Source organism: Alosa alosa, chromosome 3 (genome assembly GCF_017589495.1).
Source record: "Alosa alosa isolate M-15738 ecotype Scorff River chromosome 3, AALO_Geno_1.1, whole genome shotgun sequence".
Taxonomy (NCBI): domain Eukaryota; kingdom Metazoa; phylum Chordata; class Actinopteri; order Clupeiformes; family Clupeidae; genus Alosa; species Alosa alosa.
This window is the reverse complement of record NC_063191.1, coordinates 10,218,555-10,224,221: the sequence shown is the minus strand read 5'-3', so window position 1 is coordinate 10,224,221 and position 5,667 is coordinate 10,218,555. Positions and strand designations below refer to the sequence as shown.

At 39.9% G+C, this 5,667-nt stretch overlaps 1 long non-coding RNA gene across 1 annotated transcript; it reads right to left on the bottom strand.

Moving 5' to 3' along the window:
• Positions 1-407: 407 nt before the first annotated feature.
• On the bottom strand, positions 408-5,361 carry LOC125292289. Its single transcript, XR_007193154.1, has 5 exons — positions 5,339-5,361; positions 4,861-4,939; positions 4,216-4,284; positions 3,984-4,092; positions 408-920 (listed from the first exon to the last, which is right to left on the bottom strand). It is a non-coding gene; the product is annotated as an uncharacterized LOC125292289 (long non-coding RNA).
• Positions 5,362-5,667: the final 306 nt, after the last annotated feature.

The following is a 5,667-nucleotide window of genomic DNA, read 5'->3' as shown; positions in this document are numbered from 1 at the left end:
CTAACTAGGTTGTTTTAACCATTAGATCGTGTAATATGTGTCCGACTAACATATTAGTCAAGCAGATTGGTTAAATTTTCAACCAATTTTTCTCAGTTGAAAAATTAACCAATATAACTAGATTGTTTTAACCATTAGATCGTGTAATATGTGTCCGACTAACATATTAGTTAAAGCAGATTGGTTAAATTTTCAACCAATTTTTCTCAGTTGAAAAAATAACCAATATAACTAGATTGTTTTAACCATTAGCAATTAGATGTGTCCGACTAACATATTAGTTAAGCAGATTGGTTAAATTTTCAACCAATTTTTCTCAGTTGTAAAATTAACCAATATAACTAGGCTGTATTAACCAACTAACTGATAACTAAATAGTTTCTTGACAAATAACCAATGACTTAAGGTATTTTAAACAAGTTTACTGTTTAAAGACAACCAGCAACAAAACAACCCACCCATACACATATTCACCCACCTAAAACGAAACAAAAAGCATACAGGCTAATATACATAAGCATACATACAGGTGTAGTCACATACATTTAAACGCATAACCATGATCAAACTGGCATGGTGTTGCCCTCATCTGATATGAACTCAACGGATTTACACACAAACACATACATTACAGCACACACCCATACATATATAAATATTCACCCACCTAAAACAAAACAAAAAGTGTACAGGCTAACACATAACCATGAGCAAACTGGTGCACAATCAGAGCACAAGTTGTACACACACACACACCCACCACTCATACACTCCCACACACATACATACTCACACGCATACCCTCACATGCACACTCATACACACACAGGTAAACACGTTCACATACACTGCCGAGTTGTTCCTTGTTTCAGGCATTCCTCATTCTTGGATTTTAGAAGGCCGGCTATATCTGTTGCAGGCTGGAGCGACAGAAAAAAACAAAAAAACAAAATATGAATATAAAAGAAAGTAAGCATATATTACAATTGACCGTGTCCATGAATATAATTAAGGTGCTCTAAGCGATGTTTATAAGCGAAAACATTTTTGTCACATAAAACAAATATCACCTGACCATCAACTAGCTGCCTGTCCCCTGAATACACTGTAAAAAAAGCGCGGTCTCTGGACAGCCCAGGCTCCAAACATGGCCAACAAAAACAGCCTGGTCCAGCCTGGACCATGAAACATAACATATTGTTCCAGCCAATCACTGATGAGATGCACGCTTCAGGAGAGTTTCAGTTGCATGGGAGGGAGGGGAGCGGGGGTGAGCTAGCTCTCTGTTTCCTTTGAATGTCAACAGAAGTGACGTTACCGAACATCGCTTAGAGCACCTTTAATGCAAACTACTCAGCTTGTGTGACAAATAAAAGCAACCCCACACTAGCAGCTTAGAAGTCAGGTGCGATAGTTAGAAGTAATGCAGATGTGCACTATATACACACCACCAATATGTGACCCTGCAAGGGGAAACCAGTCGCTTTGGTAGTTATTGTGCTTACATGAACAACCATACACTAAGCTTTCCCACGATATGTATATCGAGGGTATTGCAAAAAGTATCACTAAGATAACCGCATCCAAAGTTGGCGTGGTTCTCCTGTCACGATATGCCAGAAGAGGAGAAAAATCACCTTTTAAGTAAATTGTCACGTGCGATAGTGTGAGGGCACAGCTAGTATTAGCCTTACAGTAGCGTGACTTTGAAGCGGATGACTGACTATGTGCAGTTTCATCAACCGAATGAGTGTCTTTTTCTGCCCCCTAGTTAATACCTGAGACGGTCATAAGGTGTCACTATATAATATAATTAATGTATTTCGGGGGAAGTAAGGGGAGAGGAAGTCTGTGAGACACAGATTGTGTATAGGCTTTTAAAATGCGCTAGGCCTACGTCAATGGAAAAAACGTCCCTAAAATGGCGCCAGGATATTTCTAAAAGTTAGTTTGCTTTTGACCGTTCGTGCCCTGAAAGGCAAGTCTTTCACATTCATATTCGGTTACATCTGCCAAGAATGATGGAGAGAGCTGACACATTGAGTAACGAGTAAATTTTAGCTCTTCCGTAAAACCTTATAGCGGCGTGGACAGAGAGAATGACTGCTAATGTGTTGAATCTTCACCTAAATAAAGTCAGGGTTTAACAGTCTAAATCAGTGGTCTCCCAGCGCACCTTCTAAAAATAGCCAACAGGTCGCCTGCAGATCACGCTCTAAAAACACCCTCCATTGTGAAGTTTTCAATAGATATTTAAGTCTAGACCAGAACCATTTTAAGAATGTATATGGCCATACATCTATAACATTAAATTGATATTGGTGATACCTTACAAATTGTAGCTGCGTTAAATTTTAGCCTTTGGCTCCAAATCCGTTTCACATTCAATCTTTAAAGGGGAACTTGGCAACTATTTCAACGTAATAAACCCGTTTAGAAATCATTTGGATGGTTAAATGACCTGTTCCGGTGAAAATGGTGACTTTCCCCGCTGCGTCTAGCGTCCCCAGGCGGAAACCAACCTTGCAACATTGAGACTACCGTCCCGGAAAGAGAAGTGAGAAACAAGAAACTCGTTTTAAATCGTGTTTCTTACCTTGTAACATCCACATAGTTCTGCCAAACTTATGCTAACCGTTTGCTAGCTTGTAAACAAATCCATGTGCTTTATCGTTACCTTTTCCCACAGTTTGAAATAGCATAATGCACAATTTCTCCAGCAGAGGGGGAAATCCTGCCAAGTTTCCCTTTAAACAACAACGGAAGCGGAGCGCATACACGCTGCTTGCATTCGACAGCATACAGTCTACACTTTCATATTGTGAACAAATTTCACGGATAAACATACGTTTTGACTGTTAAAGCAACACCAAATAACTTTCCCTCTGCACGCACGCTATTTGTTTATCCAGCAGCGGCTTTGCAAATAACGATGTCCACAGACAAGGTAGAATATGTTGCACGATTTATGAAAGTACGATGTATTGCGACATCAGATGCAAGTCAAATTTGTAGTTTCTTATGTCTTGAACCATCGAACTACAGACCCGGTACCCGATCTGGCAAACTTACATAGTGCGGTTATAGCCGATAGAGGTCCGCAGCGGTTTAATGCAGAAGTGCCGTTCACCCTGTTACAAGTTGATGAACCACTGAAACGATTTTGGAAACATTATTTTAAGGTACAAAAAACTCTTTGGTGTTGCTCTAAACCCTGACTTTATTTAGGTGAAGATTAAACACAGTTAGCAGTCATTCCATTTGTCCACGCCGCTATAAGGTTTTACAGTAGAGCTAAAATTTACTCATTAGGCTACTCGTTACTCAATGTGTAAGCTCTCTATCGTTCTTGGCAGATGTAACCGAATATGAATGTGAAAGACTTGCCTTTCAGGGCACGAACGGTCAAAAGCACGAACTTTTAGAAATATCCTGGCCATTTTACGGACCAGGAGAAGTTTTCCATTAACGTAGCACATTTTAAAAGTTGGCCTATAGCCTGCACAATCTGTGTACACAGAACTTCTTCTCCCCTTACTTCCCCCGAAATACATTAATTCTATTCTATAGTGACACCTTATGACCGTCCCAGGTATGAACTAGGGGGCAGAAAAAGACACTCACTCGGTTGATAAAACTGGACATAGTCAGTCATCCGCTTCAAAGTCACGCTACTGTAAGGCTAATAATTGCTGTGTCCTCACATTATCGCACGTGACAATTTACTTAAAAAGGTGATTTTCTCCTCTTCTGGCGTAATGTGACAGGAGAACCATGCCAACTTTGGATGCGGTTATCTTAGCGATACTTTTTGCAATACCCTCGATATACATATCGTTGGAAAGCTTAGTCAATGGCCGTTCATGTGAGCACATTAACTTAATTTTGTAAATTTTACCAAAACGACTGGTTTCGCCTTGCAGGGTCACATTTCACAGTGACCCTACACTTCTGAGCAGTAGTATGTCTGTGTGATATCATACCTTATCGCAACATTGCCTGCAGCAGCACTTGCCTTCTTGCTTACACGACCTTAACATAGATCATCCCCCATCGGACTTGCAAAAGCAGGCTGGGACTGCTGGGTGGCACCTAAAAAAAAAGAAAACACCATTTGCCATACATCTGGTTATTGTTGATTAAGATAAAAATCATAGCATTAAAAAAATAAGGAAAGGTAAGTCAATCTGGTGTACAAAAATAAATTATAAATACCTTCTGAAGGCACACTTGCCACCATCACCATCTATGTTAATTCTTGATATCAGTTTATTTGTGAGGACTCTGTCAATAAAAGATAGGATTAAACCAAATTATGCATGCTGTACAATAAATTGAGTTGCTGTACAATTTTTTAAATAATGATTATGATCAGTTTGGCAGATATTCACTGCTCACATTACCACCAACACAATGGTAAACGTGGCTAAATTGCAAAATTCAAGACCATTTTAAGTAGCTGCAATAATCATGATTAGTTTCTGTATTAAAGGTTGTATCAGCGATAGCTAGCTCGCTACTCTCTCCCCCTCACTCCCGTACAATTAAAACTCTCCTAAACGAGTGTTTGCCAACCCTTGTTGGTAGCAATTGTTTTTGTGTACAGATCTCAGAGCCTAGGCTGCCTACAGAGACGCATTTTTTTGATGGCCTGCTTATGGGGCAGACAGCTAGCAGATCGTTAGGAAAGATTAGATGAATGTGATCATTTATGTGTGGGCCTTTTTTGGGCCTGAAATCGCTGATACAACCTTTAATGCATTACATAGCACATATGTCAAACAAATTAGAGCATGCACAATAACATACCCCATAGCCCTCACCATGGAAAAAAAATATATTCAAAACACAAACACTTACACCGCGTTGAAGGCAGCAGCGATGGCTACTAGACATCATCAAGCAGCAGGTAGTGCCATCAGGACAGACCAACTTTGACCTAGACAGTTGATGGAGCACACATAGCAACAGACACATAAAAACAGGGGATAAACTAAACACAGTTACAGACACAAATACATCCTCAAATACTTTTTTGTTTACTTCTATACTATTTGGTAAAGTTGCAAGCAGTCTACAATGAAAGTAATGAGCGGTACAAAATTATGATTTATTTATGTATTTTTGGACAACATAGGCTACCGGTAAGTAAAGCGGGAGATGTGTGTTGCTTATACTGTAAGCTGCAAAGCACTGTGTGAAACACTAGAAAGGGTGTGTCGCGGTTCTGCCTTTTCACACCGCGACACAGGTTCGTGGATATGAGTATTGCGATTTAGGTTTCAAATTGCATATCCTTACAGCCCTAATGTAATTCTACGTGTATGTGTGTCTCTACCTGATGAGTGAACTCTCTTTAGGGCGTCCCGTATGGAAGTGGCACACATTTGGAATATTCCAGAATGCACTCAGCATTCTCAGGGAAGCAGTCCTCATAACACACAGTCTGTAAACAGAGGGAACAGAAGGAGACTAAGATTAAAAATTAAAAACACACAGAACATGAAAAGACCATCACTGAAGCACTGCTACACTCACACATGTTAAGTCTCAACACATGTCTCACACACACACACACACACACACCCCAAGTTAGCAAGGTAACGTTAACAACTTTCATCTGTGTCTCATGGTAATAGACATGTAAAGACACTTTAAATGTAGCAG